The sequence below is a fragment of the Dama dama genome, chromosome 1 (genome assembly GCF_033118175.1).
Source record: "Dama dama isolate Ldn47 chromosome 1, ASM3311817v1, whole genome shotgun sequence".
In the NCBI taxonomy this organism is placed as follows: domain Eukaryota; kingdom Metazoa; phylum Chordata; class Mammalia; order Artiodactyla; family Cervidae; genus Dama; species Dama dama.
This window is the reverse complement of record NC_083681.1, coordinates 36,721,228-36,733,302: the sequence shown is the minus strand read 5'-3', so window position 1 is coordinate 36,733,302 and position 12,075 is coordinate 36,721,228. Positions and strand designations below refer to the sequence as shown.

Below are 12,075 nucleotides of genomic sequence, written 5' to 3'. Positions count from 1 at the left end.
GCCTAATATTGTGTCTGAATACTTTTATCTAGCAGTATTATTTTGCTTTTTATTTTCATATATTCTATATTTCCTCAAAATGATATTTCTAATAAAACCAATAGAATCATTCTTCTTTAAAAACAAACTAAAGCAAATACACCAAGAGATTAACCATATTTAATTCTGGGTGATAATAATATAAATACTATCCCCTTCTCTGCACTTTTTTAAATTTTTAAAATTTTATTGTGAATTATTTTAATCAAATAATTATATATTTCTCCTAGAATCACCCAAGACTACTTATGCAAAGGGCTTACACAATGAGGTGAAAGGATGCAAGAGTAACTTTAGAGAATAACACATTTCAGCAAGGGTAACCACAGACAGTAACAGCATGGTAGGAGGGGTAGCAACCTATACAAAGACACCAAATATGAATTTTGCTTTCTTTGAAAATAAGTCTAGTTTTCTGTTACCACTTGAAACCATTTCATGCACTGTCTTGGCTTTCCTCACATCTGACAGTAAACACTCTCTTAGATACTACCTTAAAAATGGTAATATAATATAAATGGATTCATATTCTACTTCATGTTTATTTGTAATCTTCTGGTAGGTTTTTGTTCTCTTTCTACACAGTGTTATTGAGTACTTGATATAACACTTCATATAACATGCTATACATTGAACTACATGCTTTATATCAAGTAGTTCATATTAATTACAAGTCTGTGCCATGAAGCAAAAACAGTAACCTCCTCAGAAAGCCAATGAGTAGTAGAAATGAGATTCTAATTCAGGAAGTCTCAGTCTAGAAGCTGTGCTTTTAACCACTAAGGCAATGTTTTACAAACTTATTTCCACTATTTTCAGTAAATGTCACTCAAAATTATGTCTAAAAGGAAAAAATATGATTCCTTAGATTTGCAAAAACATGAGTAAGTCTTCCCTAAGCTGAGTTAGAGACTCTGCCAGAAAGCCTGCTAGATGAAATCAAAAGAACTAAACTAGAATTGTGGCCTGTAACAGACTCAGCAATGTTCAGCAATGGTTCTACCATGCACCATCCTTGGTAACTTCTCTTAGACTATGGGGCTGCTGTGGCCACCTTATAATGATGACATGACGGCCAGAAGAACTGCAGGGATGCAGGTCAAGTCCTAATATGTTAACCCCCATACCAGTACCAGAAACTACTTTCATTAGACTTGTTGTTATATATGAAAATTAAACACCTATTTCTTTAAACTAAGATAGATTGAATATTTTGTTTGATTTACATTATGCCATGCTATGTTGTTGTTGTTGATATTTGCAGCTTAAAGTATTTCTAAGTGATTTAAGTTTCACCACTTAAATCAACAACTCCTTTTATTCTACTTGTTTCTTTTCAGTCTTTTAGAATGAAGTAAAATGAAATGTATCCATTTCTATTTACAGTATGACCTGAATTATAAGTGTTCTTCAATTTCTGGTAAGAACTCAGTAAGATATTATTTGACAAATTCAGCTTTTACATAGAGTAGGTTTTCTAGTAAAAGACATCTTAATTTGAGCCATATATGTCTATCACATCTAGCATCAAGGAATATTTTAGTGAGAGAAGCTAAACATTAATCACTGTCACCTCAGAACTCTAGTTCTAAGGCAAAGCAACTAAAGGGTTTGGGAAGATTATGTGCCATGAACTGAAATACTCTCCCCTCCAAAATTCATATGTTAAAGTCCTAACACTCAACATGATTGTGCTTGGAGATGGGGTCTTTGGGAGTTAATTGTTTAGATGAGGTCATGAGGCTGGGGCTCTCAAGCTGGGCTTAGTGTCCTTATAAAAAGAGATTTCAGACATTTCTCTCTATCTCTTTCTCTCTGCACCATGTGAGGATATGGTGAGAAGATGGAGATCTGAAAACCAAAAAAAAGAAAAAAAAACTCTCACCAGGAACAGAATCATCTGGCATTTTGATTGTGGACTTCCAACCCTCCATAATGATGAGAAATGAATTTGGTTAAGCCATCAGTCTATGCTATTTTGCTATGGTCGCCTAAGATGGCTGAGACTATATGTGAAAATCATCTCCCACAAAGAGGCCACCAGGACAGAAAGAGAAAATTGCCCTGCTTAAGAAAGTCTGATATCTTCCATAGATACTTAACAAAAAAATGAATCTTTTTTGTAAGCTATAGACTTTCCATTCATCCCTCAGTCTAGAGCAGTTACTGTCTCAAAGACTTTAAACTTTCCTTGGATCAAGGGTAGAAAAAGAAAATTCCACATCCGTTTATCTTTTCTCCTATGCTGGTGAAAGGGAATGTAAAACCTCACTTTACAGTCAATTTTGCTTATAGTAGGCATGATAATTAATCACATTAGTTCTGGAGTTATTCAACATAGTTTCAAATATAGGTCCTGTCAATTATTAACTTTGTGGCCTTAAGTCAATTTCATCATTAGCAAAGTTAGTATAATAATAGTACCTATATCTACTAAGTGAGATCATGTATGAAAAGTACTTAGCCAGTGTCTGGTGTGACAGAAAGTACTTGATTGATGTCACAATCAAAAAAACCATCAATGATAGTATCAATGAAGAGCAGTCAAGGCAAATTTTACCCAAATCTTATGAAATTTTGAGCTGTTCCCACCTCAACCATTTAGAAGGAAAGCAGGATTTACCTCTTTTTCTATCACTAGTTGGCCTTATTTTCAAAATGGCAAAGAATAAAACAAAAATTAAAAGCAAAGAACATCTGGTTCATTCCAAATACCTTCTATTTAAATAAAATATCCCAAATGAAATCTAATTATTACCTACCTGAGAGATTTCAAGTTAAAAACAATGTTTCAAATATCTCAACAAGACATAATTGCCCAATGAGTCTATTATCCTATAGATATTACAATAATTATAACCTATGGTACACACATAAAACAATACAATCTACTTTCTTCCCACAAACACACACTCCATCTGATCAAATCTATACACTAGAAGATATTACTCAGAGATCATAGCTTAAATGCCAAGCTTTCCAACAGGCCTTAACTTGCACCTACAAATGGTTGGTGAATGCTCCTCTTCCAGGTAATAGCTAAATCAGGCTCAGAGATTGGGGCCCCATAGCAACAACACCAAGTTTAGAGTTTGAAGAAAAAAAAAAAAAAAAAGAGGATAGATAATCTAGATGATGAAAGAAAGCCTGAAGGTAAAAAAAAAAAAAAAAGTTTTTACCAAACAATTTGGACATGGATAAAATTAAAATACAAACCACTTTGACAATAAGGGTTTAAGTTCTAATTGATAGAAAATTCTTATATATTATTAAATGAGGCTAGAAATCCGGCCTAAATCTAACCAGGTAACGAAAATTCAGATAGCTCCAGATAAGACACCCAAACAGAAAACACTAGTCAACCAAGACTTCATGTTCTTATTCTTCTATGTACAGCTTTCAAGGGTAAATGATGAGTCAGTCCCTCAGGAAAACTAATGTGAACTGAATCAAAACACGAAACACTTACGTGAATGTCGTGAGAAGTTCTATCTACAACAAAACTGCAGGACTCCTGATTCTTGCACTAGAACATTGTAGTTACTACATTACCATTCTTTTACTATGAAAGATGTCATTTATTTCAGCAGCAATGAAAACGTTCCACTATTAAAATACCACAGTTGACACACCCGAAACGTCACAAAGGGAATTAGAGAAAAACAAGCCCAAAGGTCAAAAACTGGATTCTGTGAACTGAGACTTAAAGTCATTCAAGACTTGGCCTTGGGTTATTTCAAACTTTTATATGATCTTATTATGCAGAACAAAGTAATCTAATAAATTTTGATAAATTTAGGCTTTATCAGTAATCCCTTTTACTCCAGGTTTTAGTTTCACTTTTAAAATTATATCATTTAATGTCTTTTATTTGTGTGATTATTTCTGAAGAATTTGGCTATTAAGGCTGTATTATTCCTTTATATGCCATGTCACATCTTATATCATGTATTTGTAATTCATTTTCGTAATAGTACTTACCAAATATCTTTAATAAGTGTTGCCTGCCTAACTGCAAAAATATCAACTGAGTTCCTCAAAGAATCAGATACAAATTTACTTTTTAAAAATAACAACATTTTAAACAAGATACATGCTGAAAGTTACTTACAAAATTGCACAATTTAAATATTGTGCAATAAAAGATATTCAAAATCTAATTTTTTAGTTTCTGAAAATCAGTTAATTTCCCCTTAATTTATGAAGATAAAGTGCCAGTTTCATTAATATATATATTTATGCTGTAGATTCATCACTGTGAAGTGAATTTCTATAATGATGAGGCATACTAACACTTGATAAATCTACATTCTGATGCCATATTCAGATTTTTCTGAATTTTCAGAATTCAGACTTTCAGAATTTTCTGAAAACAGAAAATGGTGACTTAGTCACATCTTGGTCACCAAGAAGTGACTTGGTCAAAAAAGAGCAGTTGTCTTTCGAACGCTTGACTTGAGTAACCTTACTGGCCACACTATGGACATGTGTCTATATGTTAAGTCCGTAAGCCTTAGAGAGTTCTCTGAGACGTCAGTTTTTTTGAAAGTGCAGATAAAGTAATTTTGATGCCAAAACTGGTATCAAATTAGTTTTCCCCACAAAAATTTTGGATTTGGTCCTTGATTTATCAAAAACAGACTTTTATGAAGGGAGAGGCAATCAAATTGGTTATCCCACCAAATGCTAAAATAAAATGAAAGTTATGATACTTTATTTGAGCTGATTTTTTTATAGGAACCGTATGTATGACTTTCACTTTCTAGAAAGTGGTTTTCTCTTGAACACACATCAGAACCATTCATCATAATATAATTGCAAGTTGTCAGTCAGGGCCGCACCCTTCGCTTTGTGGCAAACCGCCAACACATCTGTCAGAAGCACTCATAAGCTTCCGTGTGTTATTGTAATCCTCTACAAAGAGAACAAGCCCATTCACCGATTTCACATTTTCCAAACGAAACAATGACTTGCTTAAAACCCAATCCAAATGAAATTGTGTGCTTCCCTATAGACCATAAGCTACTTTCTCACCAAGTGACTAATCACACCAGTAGTTAAAGGGAATCATTTTATCTTGTATACAGTTGATTTCTTTATGTGCTGGATTCACATTTCTAAAGCTAATAGGACAGAGAGGAATCTCTATGTTGTGTGGCTATGTGTATAAATATACAACATGCATATATTCCAAAGTGCTTATAAGAAAGAATGTGATAACATACTATTCAATAAATCCCCTTTCCTTAACTTAAGGACAGTCCTCTGTCTATCATATAAACACTACATATTGACAGAAACTAAACTTATTTTTAGTAATAACAAAATGTGCACTGGTATTTTAGCAGGTATTTAGCAGGTCAGTTTAATTATCATTGATTTAAATCATCCCTACAATCAAAAAAGAATCAATTCTCAACAGAGTAGCATAGTGAAAAGAATATAAAATTCCTTGTAGCTACCATCACGCAAGAGTTAAAAGTTCTTTTATTCACTCTCTATCTACCTTCCAAAGAAGTTTCCAAGAATCAGAAGTAAAGTCTAAATCTTTAACACCAACAGAAGAAATCTCTTGTTAAAAAAAAAAAATAGATTGAAGGTGCCAAATTTTCCCAAATCAGAGCTTTTCAAGCTGCTTTCAGCTGTATGTGTTCCATTGCTAACTTGCCTGCATGCTCTCTCTATTCACGTAACAGAAACCAAAATTACTATGTCAAAGAAGCTTTTTTATGTTTACTTAGCTGCAGATGGACAAACACATGACTCACTGGCATCAAAGTTATGATATATAAATATATAATGCATATAAATACTTTATAATATATAAATATATATATATTTACAAGATTCAGAGGATGACTTTTCCAAGATCATACAACAATAAAAATTCTTATCTCCAGATTTTTTAGAAATGCAGGTATTATCACATGTATTTCCACAGAATTATATGCACATACAAATATAAACACTACTATTTATAAATTTGTAAGATATAGATAAATCACACATGCTTAGGCTAGAAAGAACACTACAGATTTGGGAAATACAGGGCATGTAATAAGGCCCAGTAGTTGTAAGAAAAAAAAATTAATTTAGGATTTCTCATGTCATGAATATCAACTAATAATTTTAGCAGAAATGTTTTCAAATATTCATTTCACAATAAAATATATAGTTATGATACTCAAATAAAATGCCTCTCCATATATCCCTTCCACTAAAGTGAAGATAAACAACCAAGTAACTCTTTAAACCATAGCTCTAGTCTTTTTAAAGAGAAGATGTACAGGTGTTCATTTGACTTGCTTCACATCAGCAAATTGGAAGATTTTCTAGAATCAAGATAAGTTTATTTTTAAAACTTATTTACAAACTTCCTAGAACATTATATATGAAATGACTGTGGAGTGGAGATCAATTCAAAATTTTCTTGACTATGGAAATATCAGTTATAACTGTTTCTTGATACTCCTGTTTTAAAATGGTTGCTCTTCTAGATGTTAGTTTTCCAGGATGAAAAGCTTTTGGTATTCCAACTTTAATGTAAAAACATGTCTTCTTTGTTAAAATTCACTCCGATGTGTTCATTTACTTAGACTGTTCTCAGTTAATTGCTTCAGTGTATTAATATAACATGAAATGAAAATTTTATGAGAAGTCATAGTAACAAATGCAACTCACCAAAAACTATCATCTCTAGGTATTGTAAAACTTAGCCAATGCTAGATTAAAAGTTCAAATCTGTAAAACTGATCTATAATTAAGCAGCAGAAACTGCTTAAATAATTATAACAGTTATTTGCTTTATAATAAAATCCAATTCGAAAAAATAATGTATATGAGTAATCTCTGCACCGCTCACATATTTATAAAATGTGGAAACTATTTGGCTAAAGACCACAAGGTAAGAGTATCAACAACTGTCTTAAAAAAAAGCTATCAGTTAGAAAAACTTATTTCTCTAATGAGAAATCTTGATCCTTATCAAGTTTTCAAGTTTATTTATGATTTTTAAATATAGATAATTCTTATATTATCATATTCTTTTTACTATTACTTAATAGCAAGATTTTAAAAATTGGGGGATTTTTTAAAGAAAAATAAGACTATCAATTGTCATAACATGTGCACATTTTAAAAACTATGCTTTTTGATAATTTACTTCTACTTCATCAGCTTTGAAAATTAAGGGTATTTTAAAGTCACCTTCCTAAAAGTAGTGCTTTCACTACTTGAAGTCTGATTATACACAAATACACATATATTTGCCTACTATCTTGGCAAGATAATAATACAAATTTTAAATTACCCACGTTAAAAATGGTAGAATCAATTTATATATATATACACACACACACACACAGAGAGAAGCTGTTTATATATAATACATATATATATGATTTTGCTAAGGCTCAAAGTCAAATGTAAAAATAAAAACTTCTATTTCATATCAATTAAATGGGAATATCTAAACCAAATATCAGGTAGCAAATTTTATTTATGCATAATACAGGCAATTTTTATCAGCTATAAACAATTTATACATAAGAAAATGTGGCAATTTATTTTCTAAACATAGATTTGGTTTAAATATTAAAGCAGAAAATTAATATTAAAAACATTGTATAGAATTTTTGAATGGTTTTATAACAAATAGTAGGTGATTTTGTGTTTCACAATAGAAGTGCCCAAAATAATTGTGTGTAAAAGGTAAAACAACTACTTATTCCAAGTTGGGTATCTCTAGACAGTTTACCAGAAGATAATATTGTTTAAACCATAATTTACAAAGGTGGTCATAAACACAAATATAAAAAAAATATAACACTAACAAAAGATAACCCTTTCTAAAATTACTAAGAAAAAACATGTGTAGCTATAATTTTATTTCAATTAAATATGCTAAAGTTTTTTATTTTGATTTTATGCTATTAAAAACTACATATCACAAGAAATTCTCTCATGCAAATGACATAAGCCTGTATTATAATGAAAATTATTATATTTGCCATATTTTCTAGTATTATTTTGTTATGTGAAATAAGAAATTCAATTCAATGGTAATAATGTTCTATAATTTCATCTACTTAAAAAAAAAGTTGTTCAGATCCATGTAATTCTCCTTTAAACAGCTATAACTGAAAAATAACTAAAATATTTCTGACTTCTTGAAAAAGATAAGATTTGCTGAAAAATATAAAAGATTACCAAGTTCAGAGTATAAGCATGCACAGTTTCTAATGCTTATATTTAAATAATATGCTTATACTTAGTAATGAGATAGAATACTTTTTTCTTCTTAGACTAATAATTTTTTAAAAAGAAGTGTTATTTTCAACCCCAAAATGTTAACTCCAATTAACTAAGACTACAGATACTCTCTCTCTCAAATCTACCAAATTGCCTCTGGTATCTATTGTAGTAGAGAACTGGGTGTTCATGCTAATCAAATAATCTAATTAACAGAGTTACTATACTTATAGTACATGGGTTATTAATTTTCATAGAAAATAGGTTATTTGCTACTGAATATAATTTAGTTTCTATTGCTTCAGGAATTATTTTACAATTTGCAAATGTCATCATCAAATCAATAGGCAAAAATATCTGCTACAAGAGTGTTCTGAAAGAATACAAATAAAGCTAGTTTTAACTTAATCTAGATACAGAAATATTTTCAAAATTATACCTGTTAAAGAATATGTTTTGGTTCTCCTCTACTCCCTATTCTATACCCCCTCCTTTTTCATGCTTTTCTTATAGAACCATTTTCTATTAATACAGCTCTTTATATTCACTCATCCAACAGATATTTACTGATCACCTCCTATGTTCCAGGCATTGTGCTAGGTTCTAGAGAAAAAGGTGAATTAAACAAAGAGGGTGCCCACCCTGTTGAGCTTCAGTTTAGTAGGAAATATGAGCACCTAATGAAGCAAATACGAAAGAAAGTTGGAAGTTCTGTCGTAGGAGAAACGCAGTTGCTGTAGAAGCTCCTGTGTGTCAGTTTGCTCCTAGAGCTGTTTCAAAGCTACCCCTATTCCTCTTTTAAACCTCTTCTGGTCAAACTGTATTTAATTCCAACTTACGTCCCATGTGCCTGTGGTTGTACTCACTTAATTTATTGAACGTTTCAAATTGTTTCTGTAATGATGAAATATGTGTCCTAACCTCTAACCATCTTCTTACCTCTTGGCATTTATGACCATTAGCACATGTCTAATGTGCACAGAAAGCCCACAGCACACACTCCAATTCTACTCTTTGAGTTATAATTTCTTATATGGAACAGATGATTTCAAAGTCTGGAAAGAGCATGTACAATCAAGTGAAACTAACTGGACTAGAGATAAACCATGCATTCCAGTTTTCTTTCATTAAATATGAGAAACAAAATAAGTGACATTAAAATCTCAATTAACTGGACTAACGACAAACTAGAACTAACTGACTGGATTTATTTTACATTAAACTGATACAAAATAAAAAATATAAAAAATCATTCAAACATTTAAAATGTCCATGGTGTTTAATTTCCCAGTGCATGGCACTGTATGTGGCACACAGAAATCAAGAAGTATTTGTGAGTGGATGAATGAATGAATGAAGAATCCAGTCAAGTTTTCTATACGTTCCATCATGCTGCACAGTATAACAATGAGAGATTCAGTGATACCTTTTATGTGTGACTGATTTAATTCAATTATAGTATCTATACAGATTTGCCATTGTAAGAAAATTACCTAAAATTTTTGTAAAGATTTTCAATAAGTATGAGAACAAATGAGCTTCCTGATGAATCTAAAATAAGTAATACCCACTTGCTTGCATTTTCTATTCTTTGGTTTTTCCAAGTAACCAAAATTTTGCTGTATAAAAATATTATAAATCATTTTTTTCTACATGCCCTATGGAATAGTAAGATGCATTAGTTCGAGGTAAGAGCACTCACAAATTTAAGAAACTGAACTTCTTGAAATGTAGTTTACTACCATAATTTTTGTTTAAGTAAATGAACTTCCAGTTACTACCTTATTCAGTGCTTCTAAAGAGGACTTCTCTCTCTAACCATAAAGAATGCCTTTTACAGACTTCCAGGGTCCACTGTAATTTTCAGAACAAGGTGTTAGATAAAATCATCTCAGTGTGTACTGGGATCAGTACAGTTTAGCCTTGTGGCTAAACAATGACAACAAAAATCTGATGATATTTTATGGAATGTCAGTGACATCCCAACAGGCACAGTGGATAGCAAGGACTTGTTAGTGTACCACAAAGACAGGAATACTCCAGGACAATCTTATGAACCAAAGTGCAGGTTAAATTGCCTTAACTAAGATATTCCTATGTGTAATAAAATGATCAGCATGTTCAGAAGGTTTTTATGGGTTACATGGATGATTATACCGAGTACTATCTTACTTTTAAAAAGTGCTATCTTATAAAAAAGAAATGCTAACAGGCATTTTCTGAGAAATTATAAAACACTTTTACCATGCTCATCCTATTTCCTCAGCCTTATCCCTCTTTTCCATCTTCCAGTTGCAGCCTCATGTTCATGTTTGATAGAAAGAACAGAAATGAAAAATATTAATACCCATCAAACACTAGCAGTAGAAATTTGGGTTTCTGTATTTTTATATGTTTGATGTATTTCATAATTTACATTTCATATTTAATTTTAATCAAGCCAAAAAAGTGGCTGGATAGATGAAAAGCAATAGAAAATATTGATAATTTTTGAAACTAGATGATGAGTTTTCCTAAGAGCTCACTATACTTTCTACCTTCATGTGATTTTGGAAGTTTTCTATGATTAAAGATTTTTTACAAAAATTATTATTATGAAAAGTACAAGAAAAGAAAAATCAAAATTTGATAACTTTTCAAGCAAAATCTGACAGTTTTTAGGCAGCACGAAAATAAAAATATACTTTCTTGTCACTATTGTTGATATGGTCATATAGATAAATCTGTGAAATGTAAATTTGTTATTCTAGTGAAATAAATCTCTCAAGAGAAGAAAATTAATGTATCTGATTAAATATTGACAACAATGGTACATGCCATAGTGTCCTATGCCATATCTTTCTAGCTCTCCTCCTATAATTCATCAATCTCTCTCTCTAACACACACACACACACACACACACACACACACACACACACACACACATGCATGTACCTCCTAAACTGACTATTTCTATCCTAAAGGGATCAATTCACACCTTGAAGACTAACAGTGGTCAAATAAAGCAGAGACCAAAGAGTTTACTCAGTGCTAATCAGAGGAGTTTGCCATGAAGATTAGCTCAAACAGAGCACCCCATGATACCCAAATACACCTGGACACCATGCCTATCATGTTGAATACAACATGGAAGAACAGAAAGGACACTGAAGTAATTACCAAGTGGCCGAAATTTTAGTTCAGCTTCCCATTTACTAGCTATTCAACACATTAATCATTAATTTTATCACTCCTAGAACAGGGTAAGAATACTATCTGCCCTCCTTCCCACTCAAACTCTTTATGAACTTGAAATAACATATGTAAAAGCCCTTCACAAACTGCAAACTATCATGTACAATTAGAGTGTTATTACTCTAACAAACTAAGACCCAGAGAATTCCTGGTGCACTCATTTATATAAAATAAAGTCATAACACATTTGATCACACAAACAGAAGCTTTGAAGGGCCTTGGATACTGTCAGAGAGTTCCTGAGTTTCCCACTGATTCTCAAATAGTGAGCAAGAAAGAAGAAAGATGGGTTGCAAATAAAATTTTAAATGTCTTGAAGCTCATGCACATTGAATCTACATAAAAAAGGCAGAGAAAGTGAGCCAAGCTTCCTAGCAATGGTAACACCCACCTTCATAAACACCCTTCAAGCTTCAAGCTGACTTTCATACTTTAAGGTTAGTTACACTGGCTATTTATTAACTTGATTTTGCCCAAAAAATATTCAGGAGAGGGTGTAGAGAAAAGGCAGAAGTACAGTAAAATTTCCCAAGGGTCTAATATTCCTTGGG

General features: G+C 31.7%; 1 protein-coding gene across 32 annotated transcripts in view; it reads right to left on the bottom strand.

Moving 5' to 3' along the window:
- The window catches only part of SOX6 (SRY-box transcription factor 6), a 685,495-nt gene that overhangs the window by 325,087 nt on the left and 348,333 nt on the right, over positions 1 to 12,075 (bottom strand). The window contains exon 1 of one of the 32 annotated variants that reach the window (XM_061147071.1): positions 3,509 to 3,593. The exons of the other annotated variants lie outside the window; for them this stretch is intronic. The gene's annotated coding sequence lies outside the window, so the exon portion shown is untranslated. Of the gene's footprint in view, positions 1 to 3,508; positions 3,594 to 12,075 lie in introns of those variants that run through there. 32 annotated transcript variants of the gene reach the window in all.